Genomic DNA, 22,478 nt, shown 5'->3' with positions numbered 1-22,478 from the left:
GGCTGCGGGGTTTGCCTGGTTCGCCTGGACTACTGAGTGTGCAGGCTGAAACTGCGCCTCCTGGGCGGCAGGGTGGGAGCGGGGGCCTCGGGCCCAGTGCCCACCCCCTGCGCGGCCAGCGTCTGCTCTCGACACCAGTAGGGAGAAGCTCTCCCGGCAGCGCGCTTTCCGCTTTCCTACACCCGGCCCACGGGAACAATCTGCGCCTCACTCCCAATCCGGCCGCAGGGGACCTACAGCCCGGGTGCCCGCCTCGCCTACCCTGCGGCGTCGGCGTGTCTTTAAACATTAAAACACCGGACTGTACGCAGAGGGGACGCAGGGCGGGAAAGGCTGGAGGGCTCGGTTTTGCCGCCAGGTTCGTCGCTCTGGGCGCACGAATTAGGCCCGAGCTGCAGAGTCGAGCCCTCTCCCCGCGCAGGGGGTTCGGGATGGGAGGGATGCTGGGACGCGCGCGACCACGGGGTCCGGGTCTGGGAGGCCTGGCAGGTGCCCCGGCGCCGAGGCTGATTGGCAGGTGCAGGAGTGGGTGGGGAAGGCGGGCTCTGGGCCTGGCGCTGCGGGAGGCTGCGGCCCCGCCTCCCCGCCCCCGCCGCGGGACTATCTGGTCCCGGCAGCAGCGATGTCCCCCGGCAGGAATGTCCCTCCTCAGATAATGTTATTTATATCTCTGGGCGGGTCCGCGGCTCCGCAGCACCAGGCGCCCGCCGGCCGCTGTGCCAGGAGCCCCGCGCTGCCCTCTTTCCCCTGCGCCGCCGCCGCCCCCGGGCTCGGGGTGGCCGCCGCTCCGGTCCCCGCGCAGGTGAGTCCCGAGAGGGCCCCGCGGCCGGCGGCAGGGAGCGGGGCGCTGGAGCGCGCGGCGCGAGGGGACGGGGCGCTGCCCCAGGTGTCGGGCGGGCGTGGGGGCGAGAGGGTGCGGGGCCCCGGAGGCCGGGGTGGCTGCGGCAGCGATCGCCCCGGGACGCACTTCCAAGTCGCTGGAGAGCTGGGCTCTTGCTTGGAGAGCCGGCTCCTAGAGAGTCGCCCGGGGCGCGGGGAACACGACCGAGGGCGTTTTCGGCCACCGCCTCCAGGACACCGCCCGGGCGCCGAGGGTTTCTGCCTTTGCCTGTCCGACCTCTGCGCTGCTCCTTCTGCCTTCCGCTGCCCAGCACCTCGGCCCCGGGGCCGCTTTGAGCTTTTCTGGAACTTGGCTGCGCACTCCCCGGGCTACCCCAGAGCCCAGTGGGGAGGACAGAGCAGGGCAGCGGAGGGGCCAGGCCTCTAGGCGATGGGCACGACGCAGCCGGTGTGGACTCAGAGGAAAGAACCGAGGGCCCGAGCCACGCTCCAAGGATCCCCTCCCCTACTCTCCACCTCTCCCAGAGTTCCTTTCCTCCTCCAGGGTTCCCCTGTCCACTCACCCTCCTCATCAGTTTCTCCTCCACCACCAATTTGACCCCAAGAAATAGCAGAAAATGAGAGAAATAACAGGGGCTGTAATATAATCTCCCAACAACTTCCCTATACTTTGGAGGGGCTTGTATACTGTTTCCATGACAACCAGCTTCGGGTAGGGCCTCAGTTTACAGCCTATTAATATCCAAACTACTGTTAACAGTGAGCAATTAGAGGTGCTAGGAGTTAATAACATGCCTAACCTGCAGAAGGAAAATGAAAAGAAGCACTTTTTGTTTTTTTGGTAAAATTGTAGATGCATCCAGTTGGGGTGGGGTTACAGTGAGTCTTTTGTCCTGGAACTTCTGTCCGGAGAGGCTGGGTTGTCACCTCCTGGAGGATGCAGCCATGCAAAACCCAGCCCTGTGGCAGTCACCATGCGTGCTTCCTTTCTAAGGAAGGTGATTCCTGTAGCTCCTGAAGGAGAGGTGTCTGCAGTATAAAAATTCTAGGCGCATCTGAACTGTCTACTGACCTTTCGTTAGCTTCACAGATGCTTCACAGATGCTTCACAGATGCATCACAGATGCATCTGAATTTCACTCCAGAATTCCCTCCTTGACACCCGTTCTCCTTCCTTGATTGAGGGCACATGGAAATCTATTCCAGGATCAGACTTTTGCTCTTTTGCTAGGAGCTCTGAGTTCCAGGATGCCCTTGGAAAATTTTAAGTGCAAAATGTTTGTTCAAGTGTACTGAATGCCCTGCACCCTAAGGAGGTAGGCCTGTATTTGTCCAGAGTTCTGCCAGTTACCTAGCAAAAGGGATTCTAAGCTTAAAATAAAGAAGAGCCCACCAATCTTGAAAATCGTGAACTCCAGAGGTGGGTTGTTTATACAGAATTTTATCAAACTCTAAAGCACAGTGAAAAGACATAAACCCTGCACAGTAAGTCCCTGACTTATGAATGAGTTCTGTTCTGGGAGAATGCTTGTAACTCACATTTGTTCATAATCCAACAAAGTGAGTCTTACACAGTATGCTTGTGAATCTCAAACAGTACACCTGTGAAAATTCGCAACTCAAAAGGTCCCAAGGTGGGGACTTACTGTATTATGAAAATGTGACCCTTCAGCTGCTGCACTTAGCTTTATCAGGGCCCAGTGGCAGTGGTTGGGGATGAGCCAGTCCTGTTAATCTTGAGTTCTCGGAAGACTCAGAGTCTGGTCATGGAATTGAAAGCACCTGAAAACTTCCAGGCATCCGGGCCTGGCCTTGCGGCACAGGCATATCAAGTTTTCCTGAGTGGCTTGCCCAGTAGAGAGCTGGGATACCACCTTTTGCTCTAGCAGTAGCTGCTTTCAAGTGCTCTGAAGGTGTCCTATAGCAGAACACCTGCTGGATAATTAGCTTTGGGGGTGCAGGCATGGCAAAAGGTAGACTATCACCTGGGATCATATTTGGCAAAATAAAGTGACTATTTTAGGCAAACTAGGTGTGAGTGAAAGTTTGGAGTTTGTCACAGTTCTGGAAACAGATGGTTTGGTGTAAATAAAAATAATAATAGCATTCATTTATTCTATTTTTTATGTACCATTGCTTAGCTCAGTACCTGGCTGATCATGGATCCTCAGTTAATCTTTGCTGAATGAATGAGGGAATAAATAATTGAAGGTTCAGAGTTTTCTTTATATTATCCTGTTTGTCACAGTAATTCTGCAAGGTAGCTCATACTGTAAGCATTTTAAAAATGGGGAAACAGGTTCGGGGAATTAAATAACTTGTCTCACATCACATAGCCGATGAAAGAGGGGCCAGGATTTAAGCTCAGCTGTTTGGTTCCACTGTCTTTTGAAGGTTAGACACTGGGGGTGGGGTAGAAGGACAAATTGAAAACATTTGGTTGGAGCATTGTCTTTTAGCTTCACAATCTTTGTCCCAAGACTTTGGGTAGTAATTCTGCTTAAACCAGAGAAGCTTAAAAAATATTGCATAAAGACAGTACTGGACATTTATTTGCTCAGAGGTTTTTTAGCTTAGTCCATTATGTTCAGGTCATTGTTTCAAGGACAGAATTGTAACTTTGGCAGTAGTGAAAGCATAGATTTATTTATGTATTTTTTAAAATTTCCTTCCAGTCCTGGAAATGGCCAAGAGGGCTCGATGATGCATTGGGACAGTGTGATAGGACAGAGGATGTCTATAAAAAATTCATGAGGCAAATGATGTTAGAGTTGGAAGGGACCTTGGAGGTCACTGAGTCTAGCCTTCTGTTTGTATAGTTACTTGCTGAAAGGTGAGACCTGGCTGCAGTTTACCTGGTCATTTATGTGACTTCCGTACTCATCACTCTAGCCCATTTCTTTCCTGCCTCCTCTGTCTCTCAAGGTCAAGATGGTCTAACTGAACCACTAAGGTTCTTTTGTCCTTTTGAGGCGATCATGAGGGCATACCTTATCCAATACTTCCATCTTAGTGAACTCTAAAAAAAGAAAAGGTATTTATGATAGGCAAGAGAGAAGACATTTGTGAACATTTCATTGAATTTTAACCTTTCCATTGCTCGTTAGTTGTACAGGTGGTTGTACATTTTTACAGAATGGGTATGCATACTACTCTAGTATGAATCTTAAGACAAATAATTCCTAGCTTTTCTAGGGGGAGTGGAGAAGGACTTTAGGGAACTGTCAGATGCCTGTTTTAATCTAAACCTAATCATCAAATCATCCTTGGAGAATGTTGTTTGAAATTTCAAAATCAAACACAAAATTTTACTCTCTAAGACCTGAAAATGTAGGAAACATGACCAGAAGGAGGTTTGAAGTGATACTGAATGCATTTCTTCATTATCCATAATATTTACTTTTTGTAACCTCGGACTTGCAAATTAACATTTACCAATTGACTTGGGAAGATCAGGAGTGAAGATAATTGTGCTTATGAGAAATTTGATTTCATAATGAGACCAGGTAGGGAAATCCACAGAAGTACACTGGGCTCTGAAAGAATGCAGACTATTACAAACTAAAAGTATAGGACAGAGGATACTTTAAAAGAGGTATTTTCTCCTGAAAGTAGTTTGTATTTGACTCGGTTCGCTTTCATGGACAAATCTTTGGTTACTCCTTTATTTTAGAGAAGATGTTTGGGGAGGAAGAGTATATGTAGTGGTTATCATGCCAGAATCATCACGTCGCATTAGCTGGGGTACTCAGAGAGAAGTCCCTTCCCTCTAATAGCTCTAGGAGGGGAAGATCTCCTGGCTTTGGGGAGGGAGATGGAGATCAGGGGAGAATGTAGGCGGTGGGCAGAAGAATTCACTGTCAGATCTGGCTCCTCTCAACTCCCCTTGGTAAATATTTAGAAAATGTCATAGCATGTTTCTCTTTGTTTCTGTGCTTATTTCTTAATTCACAGGCAAGCCATCCAAGTTCTTCCATTTCCAGCCAGCCTTAGCTGAACATCAAACCACTGGGGGATCGTCAGCTTTGCAGCTCACAGAGTTTAAGGCAGTCATAGACAGAAAATGTTTCCTCAATGAATTGTTTGGTTAGCTTATGACATTCCCTGACCACCTCTCATTTTGCTTGTTCTTTCTTCTGGTCTAGGAAATATTACAAAGCTGTCTTCTTCCTGTGTCAGCAAGGCCTTCTCCGGCTTTGCCCTAATGTTTAATTCCCACTATATCTGTGCAGACCTGGCTGAGGGTATAATTAAAGGGCAATTAAAACTCAGACATACAGTATATCATGTTAGCAGCGGGGGCAAAAACGGGCCTCCTTTCTTTCATTTAAATGCTGTAAATTAGCAAGTGAAAAGGCACAGGGCTGGAAAAAAAAGACTTTGCCTTGAACTGGGCTCAGATCATCCAAGATATTTATGAAAAGAATAACAGGGCACCTTGACAGTCAAAGAACAATAATTGCTTTGAATTATAGTCAATTCAGGAGTTTCTACCATTATGAAAAGAGCAGCAACTTGGATAATCCTGGAAATGAATTAAGTCGAAAATTATTTCTACTTGTACCAGACTCAAATATGAGTGTCTCATCTCAGAATTCATAGCACTTCAAATAAAACCAGGCACATGTAAAACATAACTTTGAGGAATAGAAAAAGGTCTGGAACCTCAGGCTGTCCCCATGCCCAGGTCCTGCCTGTTTCCAGGAGACCCTGAGGAGTGATGAATCAGTTCCACCTTCCAGCATGTTTCCTCAGGAGTGCAAAAGTAAGAAAGAACCATTCATGAAGTTGGCTCCAGGTTATAAGTCTTAAAAGACTTATAACTGGAAAGACTCAAGAAAATAACTGGGATGTATTCAAAATGAGCAAACACGGAGTATCTGTGATGTGTCTTACCCTATTAATGCTGTCAGATGAAGACTAAATGATGTGTTGGGGAAGTAAAGCAATAATTCAACAGCGTCTTTGAGAGAAAGGTGTTCTGAGCAGAACGCTGCAGGAGGAAGGTCTGATTTTGTTGGGGAGTCCTTGAAGGCTTTTGAAAGTGCCTAGGATTTCCCTCATGGAAGGAGGAAGGATGAGGATAGGAGAGTGAGGGGTCTAGGTATGTGGCCCGGCACAGGTAGGCAACTGAGCATGATTAGATTGGGGAATGAGGAGTAGCTCCATGTGGTTGGACTCTGACTGGAAGATGAAGATGGTTTAGGACCAGTTTGTGAAAAACTTTAGAAGTTCACATTGACAGTAATGTAGGTTTTAAAGGGAGGTGGGAAGATGAGGTGGAGACCCGATTCAGGTTCCTGTTTAGACAAAACTCCCCAATGGTGGCAAAGAGAATGTGAAGTAAAGTCCAGGACACGGTAGACTTGTCATAGTACAAGGAGATGGTCGCACAGATGCTGTATAGTCCTCTCGGTGTTCAGGATGCTTTTATATACCATCTCATTTTATCTCACAGTGACCATGTGAATGGATGGTCTCATTATTCTTGCTTTACAATTGGGAAAATAGGAATAGAAATGTACCCTGATTTACCCATGTTCCCTCTAGTAGTTCATGACAGAACCTGACTTTCATCCAGTTTCCTACTTGCACATCTGGGGCTTTTTCCAGATATTCTCTTCCAGGGAGTAATTGAATATTCTGGGCCTTCTGTTTAAGACAGTGGTTGCTTTCTTTCTTCAGCAGAATTTTTTATCTAAGTTTGTTAGAGAGAGAGAGAGAGAGAGGAACATTGCATTATTTACTCCTTAACATAGCCACAAAACCTCGAGAACAGCCCTGTAGAGTATATATTGAGGATGCTGCAAAGCTTGAGGTAATGGATTCTCAGCAACATGCCACAGATAAATGATGGGTTTATATGCTGCCTATTGATGTGTTGGCTTTTCCAACACTTTGTCCCAAGTTTACTAAACATCATTATACTTAGGCCCCGTTTTGAGCCTTAAAATCTCTATTTGTGCAGTGATCTCAAGGGCCTTGATTTGCCCTTACTTCAGTCTCCAACAGATATTTATTGAGCTCTCATTTATTTGCCAGATATATTCTAGGCCCAGGGGATAGAACAGTGAATATAGTAAAAAAAAAAAAAAAATTCTGGCATCTGGAGCCCACATTTTAGTTGAGAGAGGCAGGTACTAAACAACCACAAGAAATAGGTGGGTATACATCATAATTTTGGTATTATAAAGAAAAAGTAGAGCAGAATGAAGGGAACATCCAAGAGATGGGATGGTCAAGAAAAGACTCTCTGAGAAGGTTTCTTCTCAGCATAGACTCATGTAAAGCAAGGGAGGAGGTTCTGGGATGTTTGGGAAGAGATTGAGTTCTGGATTATATTTCTAGTGAGACAGGAAGCACTGGAAGTTGTGGGCAAGGGAGTAACTCATTCAGATTTGTGTTTAAAGATGACCTCTGGCAGCCCTAGGCAGGGAGCCCATGAAAGCTGCCATAGTGGTCCAGCTGAGAGATGACGGGTAAATCAGGATGATGGTAGTGGTGGTGATTCGCAGTTGGATTCTGGGTATATTTTGAAGGTAGGGTTGATGGGATTTAGGTGTAGAGTATCAGAGGAAAAGAATAAGTCAAAGATGACTCAAGGCCTGAACGACTGAAAGAATAAAAAGGCCATTTACTGAGATGGTGATATATTTTATCAAATACACTATGGCCTCTTATTTTTGATTTCTGTTTTTATTGTGGAGTTGATTTGGAATAATCTCAGGCAGATTTTTCATCTAAATATACTAAAAAGGAGACGTTTTATTGTGGATGATTCATGACATCTGTTTGTTTTGAAGTGAAGCCTTCGCTGTGCTGTATGCTTGGTACTGCTTCTTTAGATCATTTTCAAAACATCTCTGCTATGTGGTAGAGATTAAGGTAGGGTGGAAATAAAGTCCAAGTATATTTCACTTTATGATTAAAAGTGTTTTGATTAAAACGCAAATATTGTTTTGATGCCTTATGGTTTTCATATTAAAGGAAACGTTTTAAATTTATGAAATGAATGCATATGGTGATTAAAATATATATCCACATTATACAAGAGTATGCAGTGCAAAGTAAGTCTTCCCCTACCTCCTGTCTTACTCCTATTAGGCTACCACGTCAACAGTTTCCTACATGTACATCCTTTAAGGAAAAGCTCACGCATATCTGAGCATTGGCCTGACATATTTTAAAGTCATTGCTTTAACCTAGCAACAGTACATATTTGCATTTATTTTTGTGGGGTTTTTTTTTTAGATAGGATCTTACTCTGTAATTCAGGCTGGCCTTGAACTCACTATGTAGCCCAGACTGGCCTCGAACTCGATCCTCCTGCCTCAGCCTCCTGAGTGCTGAGATTATAAGCATGCGCCACTACACCCAGCTACTTATTAGTAATTTTTGAAATGTGTACATTAGCAGTTGTCCCTTAATGAGACGGTGCTGGTTTTCAGGGATTATGTTGACTAAAACTTTTCAAATGATGGCTGCCCATGAAGCCACTTTCTTGGTGAGTCACAGAGGTGTCTGTTCCTCGGGAATGGTAACTGGACACTTCTCCTTCAGATAAAGTCTAAGTCTGCCGGGCTTAGACTCATGCTGTTATCACTCCTTCCTATAGCATTGCATCAGTTGTCAGCAGCCAAGTGTTTTTATTTTCCTCTAAATGATGAAGAATAGTGATCAAATGGGCTTGACAACTGTGCTATTTAAAAATTGTGGTAAACATGTGTAATGTAAAATGTAGTCTTAACTATTGTAAGTGGACAGCTCAGTGGCATAATTATATTCTCTTTGCTCTGTACTTATCACCATTATACATCTCCAGAACTTTTTCCATCTTAACAAAACTCACTCTGTCCTACAAATGCCGACTCCCAGGCCCTCTCCTCTCCATCTCTTGATGGTCACCGGGCCACTTTGCTCCTTGCCTATTGTGTGTAGAGCTGCTCTGAACACGGGTGTAAGTATCCCTTCACTTCTTTTGGACGGATATCTAGGAGTGGAGTTACTAGGTTATTGTATATTCTATTTTTAATTTTGAGGAATCAATTCTAATCAATTTTAACATTTCCCCTGGTGTTTAATATCTCCAAATGAAAGAACAAAATGGGGGCAGCCCCTTCACATTGAAAACCACACTGAGCTAGATGAGTGTTTATTTGAGAATACTGTCTTTGGGGATAGTTTGTCATCAAAGTTCTTGAATGTGCCCATAGATTGGTTTGCCTATTTTTAGATTGTAGACTTTTAGAGGACGGGCAGCTGTTTATTTTTGCTTTGTAGAGCATGTAGCCCAAACTCGGATAGGGAAGGTGTAAATATTACATGATAATGTATTTCAGCCAGAAAGTCTCCTTGAACCATGTGATGAGCTTCTGGGTTGCTTCCAGTTCCTTTTCTCTTGCTGTTTGCCCTTGGGCAAAGAACTTCCTCTTTCTCTGACATTTTTTCCCAGGGTGTTTTTTTGGTATGTGATGGCACTTTAATATTTATTATTATTCTCAAAAATTTCCTGCCCATTTTCCTGTCCAGCTTAAGAGTTGTCTCATCTCCACAGCCTCGACGGACCGCCCCTTCCCTCAGCAGGTCTTGGGTAGCATGGAGTGCTTCCACCTTCATATTTTTAGGTAATACATTTCTCATTCCTTTGCTACAGAATGGCTCAGTTGTTTTGGAGTTGTCAGCTTGCCCTCTACAACATTCAACTAAGCTTATTGTGATAGAAAAGTGGGTCTTTTAAAAATTGTTTTATTTTGAAAGTATCACCAGTACTAGAGCTACACTTTGTAGAGAGGGAAATGGCTCAAAAATATTTTCTGATTGAACAAAGAATGAATGTTTGAAATTGTGTGTAACTGAGTTAATATATATTTTGACTTGGAAAGTGAAGCACCATTTTAATGAGTTTGTAATGATAGTAAGTCAACATTATTGAGAACTTATGTACTAGACTGAAAGCTTTCGTGTGTGTGTATCTATTTAATGTTGTATCTATGCTATTATTATCTTAATTTGAGAGATGAAAAAATCAGGCTTAGAGAAGTTAACTTACCCAGCTATCCACCTAGTAGGTTTAAGCTGGACTTGAAGCAGCCCATGTTTATTCTAGAGTGCTTGCTTTCTCGCCCATATTTGGTTGAGGCCAACATTACAATACTTCTAATTTTAGCTTCCTTTTTATTAAATACTGCTTTTTTTTTGTATTGAGAATTGAACTCAGGACCTTGTGCTTGCCAGGCAGGCACTGTGCCACTGAGCTAAAGCCCCAGCCCCTAATACTGCATTTTTAATAGTTTGAAATTAGAGAGCTAATTGTCTACCTTTATATGTTGTTTTATATTTGCACTTACTTAACCTAATGGCTTGAATCTCCTTATTAGCTCCTAATAAATAATTAATGTCCTGAAGCCTACTTCTGACGTAGTTCTCTGACATCTGAGGATGGAAATGCTAATTAGCATGTACAGTCTACCCACTGTCGCAAGTCAGCTATGTTCAATACTGCTTTGGAGGAGGTCTGAGGAGTTGTTGGATGTGATGGGCTTTTAGACTCAGGTTTCCTGACTTCCCAACATCTGACCGCTCTCACTTTGAAACTATGTCCTGCCTTGGGTTCTGTGACCCAGTTATTACCTCTTCCTCCTCCTCCCTCCTTCCTCCTCTTCTCTTTCTTTTCCCTTCCTTCTTCTCCCATCCCTTCTCTTCTAGCACCCTTTTGGGAGCTGCCAGTGCATCTAAACCCCAACCCCTAACCTCCTCAGTTCCACATCGGCCTCTCAGCTTTCTCCTGACTGTTGGCACATGGTTGTAGCAAGGTGTATCGCACCCACCATGTTGCAGTGGGGCTTCTTGGCTTTCTCCCTCAGCCTTGACCCTGCTCTCCTGCCTTTTCTCAAAGCTAGGTCTGTGTTGTCATCATTCCAAATAAAAACCTCAGCAACTTTTTGGTTTCTTTTCAAACTTTCACATTCACTTATCTGCCAACCCCTATTCAATTTTCCTCTAACATTTTCAAATTAGTTTCTTTCTGGCAATTTCTAGTGTCACTCTTCTTATGTTACGTTTGAATTATTAATCTTCAGGTCTTTTAGTCTTTACCTTTCTAACCTATCTCACACCCTGACCTCAGGATTATTTTTAAAAACAAAGTCTTCAGTTGGCCCAGGCCTTCTGTACTGGTATATATGGAGAAATAAAATGCAGAGGACTTGTAAAAAAAGACCGAATCATTTTACTGCTTTAAACCTCTCTATGGTTCCCTTCAAATAAAGTTTAAATGTGCAGCCAGGTACCATCACAATCTGTTCCAACTGCCCTTCCCAGCTCTCGTGACTTGTTCAACTCGATGTGCATTTTCGCCTCTGTGACTCTCCTTACACGATTGTCTTTGTCTAGAATGTCTTTCTCAGCTATGAGCTCTCACATACGTATTCCATAAGACCCCATTCAGATGCAGTCCCTCTGTGCAGCTTTCTTGAAACCTCTTTCCATGCTTTTGAACCTGGGAAAACGTGTTCTTTCTTCTTTTCACAGCAGTTGGTCCTCTACAGGTTGGACTCACTGGTGGTCATGAGTTCCTTGAAGCAAGGGCAGTGTCTGTTGGCCATGGGGACCTTGGTCCCTACCAGCTCAGCAACCGGCTCCTGTGTGGTGCTCTGGGGATGCTGGTTTTGTGGGGTGATAGGGGAGGTTTGAAGAATATGCAGCACCGTGCATCGTGCAGAAATTGATGACCTGCAGAAGAGTCTGCAGAGGGGTTGATGAAAGGCACTTTCTGCGGATGGGTGGGGCAGGGGATGGAGAGGAGGGCCTTGACCCGAACAGCAGCATCGCCCCACCTCTACACCCTCCATCTGCTTTCCATTACTGGAGGGAAAAGCGAGGGCTGAACTTCCATTGTGGGAATATGTCTATTGCTAGGGAAATGTAGTTGTTCATCCAACATCCAGTCACTCCCACCTCATTTTTCAGTAAATGCTTGAGGCTGACCCTCAGAATACAACTATGAAAGGCTCTTTGATGAGTGATTCAGACCTATAGATGCAAGATTTATTTTATAAAGGTAAACAGTTAAGAAAAACATTTCAGAAAAAAAGATCCTGTGTAGAGAATTTGATTTTCTGAGCGTGTTTAACTTGTTGGGTTGTTTGTCCTTAAGGCAGGTCCAAGTGGAAGTTACCTTGTAAAATATCACAGTACTTACGGGTTTGTTTGTTCTTGCCCTCATTTCTGCCTTACTCGGACACAAAGTGAGTTTCACCAGAGGCTGGACTCACCAGCATTCTGCTTGCTCAGGCCTTTGAGTGTGTTTTGTTTCTTTCAACAAAAATCTCTGTCATGGACACACTCCCACTGCAATCCATCCACTCTCTTCTCTTGCCCCATTCTGTGCCCAGTGATAGGAGCTGGCGTTTAACTGCCAAAGGCGGTCAGTGGAGCTAGGAGGCCTTCATAGACACGTGTGGGCTCTGAGATGAAATGATAAATGGAAAGTCCTCAAAGGCCTTGGGAAAATGGATGTGGGATAAAGAAGGCAGAGGACAAAGCTTGGCCCTGTGAGGGGGATGTGAAGGCAGAGAGGCAAAGGAAGGGACTCAGTCAAGACAACTGAATAGGATTCCAGTGAATTTCAAGGGGCATGATGAGGCCAGTGTTAAGCAGACAGCAGTCAACAACTTGATCCAAAGGTGACAGTGAATGTAAGATAAACTAATAGCAGCTTCTGGAAGCTCTAGGATGCCATGAACACCAGTGATCATCATCCCATCTCAAGGATTACCAGGTGCCATAGCAGAGGTCTCTTGCGGGCTGACTGCTGGTTGGTAGTTTGGCCATGTGCTTTTTGAGCAAATAGTCCTTTTCATGCTCAGAGATGGTCTACTTTGGAGTGTTTTAGCCTTGCTCTGGTCTCTGTTTTTTCTCCTTTAGACTCTAGGCTACCACTTGTGGAGTCAGTAGATCAGGTGCTGCATTCCTTTGCAAGGTGGATGGGTGCATTCTGTGCATGCTTTCCCCCACCTGTTAGGAAGTCTGGTTGCCCAAACATTTAGCTTAAAGTCTGAAGCAGGGGATCCATCACTGTGTGAAGTTCTGAGAGGAGTGGAGGCGTTTGCAGGTGTAAGGAGTGAGGTACTGTAACATGATAGAATCAAAACCCAGGGCTCTGGAGACAAGTCAGGACCCTCCAAGGCAGAAATCCATACCTGTGAGGACAATCCAGGCCATTTGCATTGCAAAACTGTGTAGTCACTGTGACCAGGAGACAGGAAAAATACTCTGGCTGGTCCAGTCCAGCTGAGCTCTTCTCACTGGGGTTCCTGGGTGAGTTCAGGGGCTGTGTAGTAGAGATGTTAATACAATATCAAGCCCTCAGTGTAGCAGCTCCACTGGCAGCCTCGGCTCGGCTGCTCTCACTGCTTCTGACCCAGAAACTGCTGAGAAAATGACTGCAGTGATGCGCTCATCTTCAAGGTGAAGCTCTCAGTCCAGGTGGGGGAGGGATGCAGAGTCAATCCCAAGGGTTCCATGCTTCCTGACTGTGCTGGGAGAGTGCTTTGTTTATGCCAAGACCCAGAGGAAGTCACTTTACATCTCACCCTGTTTCCACCAGCAAAGAGTGCCTTCTGCTTGTTTTGCATGAGACTTGCTCCTCCTCTGCAGAAGAAACACAGAATGAACTGGGAGCAAAAAACTCCTGGCAGTCATAATACTTTGCAAACAGCAGAGTCTAGTGAGCAGTGTGTTTGGTTGGCAAGCAATCAGTACAGTCTACACTTGGTTTCTCTGTCTGTAAAACAGTGGAGATGCTTTCTCATTGAATTGCAAAGGGGGTTAAAATGAAGTTGTGTATGCACTTTCCTCATTTAAAACCTGATGCTGAAAGTCTCAGAATGTCTCAAAGAGAGATGTTCTATAGATAAAATGTACTCAAAGCACCTTGCGGACATTATCTAATAATCTAAAATGGTCCCTGGAGAGCACCTGGTTCTGCTCCTTTATTTTACCAGTAGGGAGATCCACAGAAGGGAGATGATTTGCCTGAAGTTGCCAAGAGTTAGCTGCAGGATTCTGAGTGGAGTCCTTATCTCCCCACCCATGGCCTAGACCTTCTTCCCTCTGTCTCTCCCTCCTTCTCCTTCATCATTTTCTACAACTTTATTTACAAACCCAGTTTTAAAAAATGATACCATGAACATATGTCCATAATAAAAAAAAGTCCAATGATGCAGAAGAATATAAATGGCACTGCTGGACTCTCTACTGGTGGTTACTGCTATTAACAATTTCTCATGTATCCCTCTAGAGATTTTCTAAGTATATACATATAAAGGTATGTGAGTATTTGTGTAAGTATATGTCTGTGTATCACACACACACACACATTTTCAAACTATACTGCAACTTGCCCTTTTTGCCTAGTGATGAAATACCTTGAACGTCTTTCTATATCAGGATATAGAGACTGGCCTCTTTCATTCTTAACAGCTGCATAGTATCTTACGCTCTTTCTATTTCTTCATGATGACTTCCAGAATTAATAACAGCATGATGGAATTTGAGTCCTGAATACATGGTGGTGAAGTAAGAATCTTTATTTTATGAGTATCCAGGAAGGATGCTTCTGACAAGGTCATGTGGCCCAAATGGTTTGAGAAACTGGAGACTCTGCTGCTATTTGTTGTTACTACTTCTGAGTCTCTGTCATGTGCCTGGGGCCTTGTTAAGGGCTTTCAGTGCTTCAGACTAGTCCTTTGAGTGAGGTATAGTTCCCATTTTATTGAAGAGAAGGCTGAAGCTAGTAAAGCCAAATCTGTCAAAAGTCACACAGTCAATTGAGTGCCAGATTCCAGGTTTGAAAAAGCAAAGCATTTAAAAGCTAGTTCCATGGCCTCCAAATTTGATTGGTTTAAACCCAGCTAGGTATTCATACAGCAGTGACCTGGGGGACCAAGTAGCAGTGGAGTAGACAGAAATGATGCAAGGAGGTAGGGGCAAGAAAGAGCTGCTCTTCAGGATGTGCATGTGCTGGGCTGAATTGGAAACACAGTGGTAACTGACTAAGGCACATTGTCTACCCTTGAGAGGACTGTGGTTTCACACTGGGGACACACACAGCCAAGACTTGAGTGTAAAATAAGGTAGAACAGTCAAGTGCCATCATGGAGCTGCAGAATGCTCCGGGAAGGATTGCTCAGGATGCTCAGGAAGCCAGGATTAGTTTGGACTTGGGACCTGGGGCAGGCAGCCTTCCCAGGGAGCAGCTGTCTAAACTGGCCCCTGTTTTCTACTGGCTAAGTAGGGGAGTTGGCACTCATGGGTTAAATGGGAGGCTGGTGCGTGTGGTGAGGCTGGGGTGGCTTTGGCAGGGGATGAGTGGGAGGATGTAGTGATGGAGGAGCTCAACAGTAGTCTGAGGCTAGATTGTAGCAGTCATCAAAGGCCATTAAAAAGGCTGGTGGTTTATATTGAAGATCCAGGGGCACCATCAAAACTTTTTAAACAGCAGAATGGCATGCAGTCAGTGTATATTAGGACACCCTGCAGGGTATGACTTAAGAGATCTCAACTGGAGCAGGAGAATTGAGCAGATGAGCTGAACACAAGAGCTTCAATGAAGTCCTGCCTGGACTTCCTTTGGGAAGTAGGACCCACTGTCCAATCATGTAAAGGACCAAAGGTATTACAGTTTACAGTGTCTCCTATTAAATATATTTTTCCTGTTAAAAAATATTTGAAAGGATTTTGGAATTATTCTTTTTAAAAATTTTTTTCCAGTGCTAGGGATTGAAACCGGGACCTCCCACATGTTAGGTAAGCATTTTACCTCTGATCTGTACCCCCAGCCCCGGTAATTGTTCTTAATTTTGGTTTTACAGTCTTCATTTTCTACATGAAGGCAGCCAATTTTTTTTTCAAATCTTAAAAGTAGCTTGGCAAGTCCTTCAGAAACTTGTAGGTACATAGCGCCACTGGCACTGAAGTGAGGGAGAGAGCTCTTGATCGTGACTAGTTTTCTAGCTCAGGCATGTGGGAGGTTGGTGCTATTAATTTCCAGAGATTTAAGTTTTAAAAGAGGAGAAGCTCTGGGGCTGGGGAGGAGTCTAAATGAAAGAATTCAGTGTTGACCATGTTCAATCAGGAGTGTCAGTGGAGTTTCTGTGGAGCTGTAGCAGTGTGTAGGGAGCCCAAACAAGGTTAGGGAATCAGGGATCGATTCAGCCTCAGCACACAAAGGAGAGAGGATCACGTGAGAGAGCCGAATAGCAGAGGCCCTCCATGTGGGTAATGCCTACATTAGCATGGCATGAGCAGAGGGAGAGCTATCCCGTAACTGTGATCACAACGTGACTGTGCTGAGGAAGAGGAACCGAGAGAATTCAAAGCCATGGAAATCCAACTTCAAGAAAAGGATGGTTCATCATGTCTCCTGCAGGTGAAGGGTAACCTTGGAAGGTGATGAGAGGAGCTGTGTTAGCCTTGAGAGAGGCTCGAGTGACCCTAAAGAGACAGTGTTAGTGGGGGATCAGAGGTCAGTTACCCGGTCAGTCACCAATCACAAAGTGAAGTCATGGTGAATTTGGACTATTTTCTGGGCACACAACGGGAGAAGAGTGGTTTGAGACAGGGCAAGGGAAGCTTTGTGTGGTGGAGATGACAGAGGGAGGAGCCTGTGGGAAGGCAGTCAGGGATGGAGAAAGGGTGGTAGAGGATGGAAGGCTTTGGGAGGCTGCAGACTGACAAGTGGTAGGGAAGTCAGCATCACCTTGTCTACGCTCCACAGCAGATGGACACTGATTTTGACACCAGTTGCTGAACTCCCAGCACAGAGTAGGTAGTACAGTGCACCATATACAATATACCACCATATGGTGGTAGCTCAGTGACATTCCACACTTACATGAGATTACGAGTTGACTATATGCTCTCAAGAGCAGGGACTTTTGGTCTTCGTGGTTAGATTGCATATGCATCAACAGACCAGTGGACTCATTGCACCAGTCCTACAACACCCTGGAGCAGGCTCCATCCTTTGTCTTTTTTAGTGTTCTGCTGTGGGACATAGGACACATGAAAAATAATATGAATAATACATGTAAAGTTCAAAGCACAGTTATAAAGCAAAATATAAATCTTTGTGGTCGTGTTTTCCACATACCTGAGTGCTCCTCCTTTCCCAAAGCCCTGCCCTTCCAGGTCTTGCTTCTCGTGAAAATATAGACAAGTAAATTTTTACCAGATTCCTCCTGTGCCTCTCAGTGCCGAATTCTGGGGCACCTGGGTGTTCTGTGGAAGCAGGAATGACTATATGATGATCCCGTAGGAGAAACAAAGGGGCTTATTGAACAAGTTGGTGAAAGATGAGCCTCTTGCTTGATGGTGATAAGAACGGATCCTGTTTCTGGAAAGCTCCCTGGGTGTAAATGCACTTTCTTTGCTTCGTTCATGTCACTGGGGGATGTCCTCCAACCAACAGGAAGGCTCTTTGCGAAGAAGTCCAGCTCCTACCGTCCCAAATTCTATTTTGGGGAAGGGCAGAAACAGAAGGATTGAGCCATATTTCATGTAATTCTCTTAGCTGCTAGGAGTTTGAAATATTTTTTTCAGTGGGAAGTATCTGATTTTTCTAAGTTTTAGGCAATTTTACTTTTCCTCTTTGAGATGAAATGGGAGAAAAGGTTTTTTTTAGTTTTTAACTGATAATCTTTTCAGGAACACTCAAATTTTTTCTTTTTCTTCTTTCTGATTACAAATGTAATACAAAGTTTAACTAATGTAAAATATTGCAGAAGTTCAGACCACAGAAAATGACAGTTCCCCACTATCCACCTTCCTTGTCCCCTAGATAATTAGTAAGTCTTGATGAATATTCCTGTATTCATTGATAGATTTGATTGATTGTGGTAATGGAGATTGAACCGAGGGCCACACTATCTCTGAGCTGCATTCCCAGCCCTTTTTATTTTTTATTTTGTGACAAGGTCTCTCTCTGTTACCCAGGCTGACCTTGAACTTATAATCCTCCTGTCTCAGCCTACTGAGTGACTGGTGTTATAGGTGTGCATTATGATGTCCAGCTATTCCTTTGATTTAAAAAAAACAGACACTAATAAAATATAATTGCTGTTTATTTTCACAGAAAAACGGTTTAAATGTACATACTTTTAACAGATACAGTGTTTTATTAATCATATGTAAAGGTCATCTTTTTACCTGTACATACCTACAGAGTCATGCCATTCAAATTTGTTCCACTGTATTCCCTTGTATAGAAGAACGATACTTTAGTGTTTAAGTGATACCAAATTGGGTTTTTTGTTTATTTGTTTTGCTTTTGCTCTAACCAGTAATATGGAGCAACTTTTAAACTGTTAGGTTTGGGCGGTGTGTTTTAGCTGTGGAGATAAAGAGGCTTAGTCTCTTGAGGAAGCGGAAGGCTGATTCTCCAAAACTCTTCCCATCTTCTCCTAACAGACAGGAGAGGGAAAGACCTTTCCTGTGGACCAGGGAAGTCTCCACCTCTGCACCCAAGCAGAGGTCAGGCACCAGCCTTGTGTCCTGAAGCACATTAGACCAAATGACACTGCCATTTTGTCTTGCTTTTCTGCTTTCCTCCCTCCTTCTCTTCCTCCCCCTTTCTGCACTCCTTCCTTTCTGCCACTGACTTGGTGACCCATGGCAACTTCCTCTCCAACTCTTCTTTCACCTCCCAGTCACCTGTGGGTGTCCAGTGCTCTGCTCACTTTCCCATCCCCCAACGTGGCCTCCCACTGCCCCTCACTTTGATCTCATTTTCACCCCTGCTTGAATTTCCAGTTTCTCTAGATGGTGCCCTGCTTAGTATCTGCTAGCTTCCTCTGTAGTCTCCACCATAAAGCACATTAAACCTACTGTTTCCCCAAAGCACTTGCCCTACCTACCATTTAAAGGCATTAAATAAAAGTCAAGCTTCACACAGCTACCCAGCAGCCTCTTTGCCGGATGTCACCTAGTACTTTCCTCACTTTCTGCTTACTGTTCAGTGAAAAGTAAATTTCCTTTCCTCCAAGGTGACTTCATTTTTAGGAGAAACTTTTGCTAATGTCGCGGGGAATGTACATGGCTTTGGCTACCATCTGACCTGGCTTCAAATCCAGGTTCCCACTCACTAGCTGAGTGGTCACAGTAGGTAATTCTACACACACACACACACACACACACACACACACACACACACACACGCTGGAGAACAAAGCCAGGGCTTTGCACATGCTAGGCACTGAGCTATATCCACAGCCCATTTTTGAGCTTCATTTTCCTCCTCAGTAAAATGGGGAATAATATCCATCTTGCAGATAGGTCTGTGCAGTGATGTGGAAGAAAGTGTGTGTCCACTGCCTGGCACATGGTAAGTGAGCCAAAATGCTCGCTACTATTGGCACTGTAGCTTGGCTTTTCTGCAGCATGTTTATTAGTGTTCAGCTGATCTCATTATGTGTTACAAAGGATCAAGGAATCAAGGCATCCAAAGTCCTGTTAGAAATGGATCCTATGATAATGTAAAATTTTGAGCATAAATATTTTGGCAACTAATGGTTCTCCTATTTCTGGCAGTAGTAAATAAAATAATTAGTAAAACAAAAATTTAGGATAAGAATTTAGATATCTCATTGAAGGCCCCTATGTAAGAAATAACTTGTATTTTCTGTTCCCATTAACCCCAAATGGTTTTTAGAATCTGGGCTGGTTTGTTTATTTTTCCTTCTTTGCCAAGTGTCAGCAATTGTTTTGAGGGATGTTCTTTGTAGTTTAATTATTGACACAAATGTTCACCTACTGGGTCTCTAAGCATTAAGACTTTTCCAATTCACTTGAGAGTTTGTTGAGGATGACAGTGGTTTTCTGGCACCCTTGCTGTCGAATCTGAACCCTGGGTGCTTGCAGAGGGCACGCCAGATTTTAGGGTTTCATGTTGAGTGTCCTGGAGTTACATGGTTGGAGGTCTAGTCTTTGCTTACTGGTTTCTGATGATAATCCCTTAAGCAGTTTTACTGACTGCATGGAGAAATGATAAGGAAATTAAATCATGGAACTCCCATTGCCTTTGAGTGCCAAAGGAAAGCCAAGCACTCTGTTTCCTGAATGCTGAAGTAGTGAACTTATCCAAGGCCTCACAGCTTATCAACAACAGCTACAAGTCACATTTGATCTCTTGAGCCAGTAGCTTTTAGCCTCTAACAGCAGCTCTTTCACACTTGGGGCTAGGTTGTCACTCCTCTGATGTCAACCAGGCAATGAGTTCTTGAGGACTCTGGTCTGTTAAGAGAGGCCATCTCCCTGAGGAACCTTGAATCCCTATACGGATGGGCACGCCATAAACCCTGGGAATGGTTCACTGCCCCACAGGGAGTATGCATTCTGCTTGGGAGGTGTTGGCAAACTCCAGGCATGTGGTTTGCAAAGTTTGCTCTTGCCCATTCTTTGGGGGTAAGTTGGGGAGTATAATCCTTTCCTTTTCAAATGGAAGAAGGCTTTGTGGGTAAGAGAAATGACTTGCCCAGAGTATCCCAAAGTTATTAGCCGATCTGAATTTGAATTTTCCTTCAAAACCTCGACAATCCAGCAATGTGGGAGGCTGAGGCAAGATGACCAAGAGTTTGAGGTCAGCCGTGCAACTTAGACCCAGTGTCAAAATAGAAACAGAAAAGGGCTGGGGATGTGTCTCAATGGTATAACACTTGCATAAGCGAGGCCCTGGGTTCAATCCCCAGTACCAAAAAACAAACAACAACTAATTTGGCACTCTTGCCTCCTTGCTGAACTTTGCTAAGGCTCTTAGGGATCAACTGCTAATGGCTCAGAGGCAGGAGCTGAGAAAATCAGATAGTCTGATGAACGGGGAAGAAATTGGCATTCCAATTGAAATTCCCTCCCTCCCTCCAGCCGGATGTTCCCTCTTAGGTGGCTGCTGGGAAGAGTCCTGGTGAGGGATGGTCCGGAAGGGCTCTTGGCCCAAGCTTGTAGACCTTGTAACGTGAGCATGAGTGTCAGGAAGCACTTTCCCAGGACATAAGCTGCCTGGTGAAACAACAGCAGTCCTGTCTGCTCCAGCAGCGAGATGCCTGGAGCTTCAGGCTTCTGGGCTTTGCTGATTTGCTCTGCTTAAGTCAGCTGGAGATACAGACCCCCGGGGTTAGTGCATTGTCTTCTCATGTGAAACCCCCATTTTTGAACCTCATTTCCTCCCACTTTTTCCTTCTCCTGAACCAGGCAAGGAGGTTCTGGGGCCAGCTGGGCCATGTGTGTCCTTTGCCATCTGCCAAGCCTCACTCCTCAGGCCAGGGCCTGGGCTTTGGCCAGTGGCCCCACAGCTCTGCTCTGTGTCCCAGCCCTGTGAGCCTCCCAGTGGCACTAAGCAACTGTCCTACCAGGGGCCTACACCCTGATGCTACCCCTGCTCCAGCCCCCAGAAAACGTGGGGCCCCAGCAGGTCCCTCCGAGGCTACAGAAAAAGGAACATAGGCTAGTTCGTCCCCTGCAAGTGCTCTCAGGCCTGCACTCCACTCCCTGTTTGCTTCCTTTGTTGCATATTTGTTTTTTATGAGTTGCACGGTCCCAGTGGCTTCAAAATGAATTGAGTGAAAAATCTAAGACTGGAAGCCCCTTACCTAGAAGGGTTCTCATTTCTCTTCAGTCAATTTTGTTATGTTAGAACACAGGGGACAATGATGTTCAGTATCTTGTGACAGAAACATTTTATTTAATAAAACAATCTGTCTTCATCTTCTCAACCCATAAAGAATAACTTACAGTATATTTTCATATTTCACAAGGAATGGTGTATAGATAAACTCTCCTCTGGTGATAGGCCAGGATCTTTATGCTGCTGCTCCCTCTTGATCCACCTGTGCTGGGACCAATAGTTCTTGCCAGACTCTTATTGCATTTTTAAAAGATTAACCATTTTTATTCGTAGTACATGTTTACAGTACATAATGATTATATTCACCATGAGGAGTTGGTACATGTACATAAAGGAATTTTGTCTTATAGACACCTTACTGACTGTCTCTCTTCCGCTCCTTTTTTTGCTTTCCTAAGCTTCAGATGTTTCTTGGTCTTAGCCATTGCTTCTCAAAGCTCTCTTTGGCTGATTGGGCATCCATTTGCCTGGTTAGTGGAGCATCCCTTCCTCGGAGCCAACTGGTTCCAGGTGTCCCTGCTGTCATTTGACCACAGTGGTTGAAAAAGGCACCTTCTTTCTGGCCAGTTGCTGTAAACTAAGGGCAAGGGCTCCAAGCATGATCTCATTCAGGTGCCAATTCCTGAAAGGGGTGAACTGGAGCCAGGCCCATCTGAGGGCTATTGGTGGCCCTTCTCAGCCAGCCTCTCTGTGCACAGAGGCCCCATATGTAGGTGAGTTTCTGGGGTGAAGCAGCACTACTATTTTGTTCACCAGGAAATAATAACAGGTTTCTCAATTTTCCCCTTAATGAAGGGCAAGGTCTTGGCTTCGGGCAGGAGCTGAGCTTCCCAGCCTCCTGGAGGATGGGCTAAGGTGTAATGTGAGGATCCGTCCTCTTACCCATTTGGCTTTCTGAGCCCTACCTTGCCCAGCTAGTTAATTCTGCAAGACCAGAAGCATGACCGATACAAGAGAACCC

The 22,478-nt window shown here is 44.8% G+C and overlaps 1 protein-coding gene across 1 annotated transcript in view; it reads left to right on the top strand.

Annotated features, from left to right (window-relative positions):
• Window positions 1–595: 595 nt before the first annotated feature.
• Sptb (spectrin beta, erythrocytic) overlaps window positions 596–22,478 on the top strand; it is a 120,365-nt gene continuing 98,482 nt past the window's right edge. Inside the window, exon 1 of the mRNA XM_087195271.1 lies at window positions 596–802. The gene's annotated coding sequence lies outside the window, so the exon portion shown is untranslated. The remainder of the gene's footprint in view (window positions 803–22,478) is intronic.

Source organism: Heterocephalus glaber, unplaced genomic scaffold, assembly GCF_053883595.1.
Source record: "Heterocephalus glaber isolate CG9 unplaced genomic scaffold, H.glaber_assembly_v1.0 deba00001608, whole genome shotgun sequence".
Lineage (NCBI taxonomy): Eukaryota > Metazoa > Chordata > Mammalia > Rodentia > Bathyergidae > Heterocephalus > Heterocephalus glaber.
The sequence above is the reverse complement of the archived record's forward strand: the minus strand, read 5'-3'. Positions and strand labels throughout refer to the sequence as shown.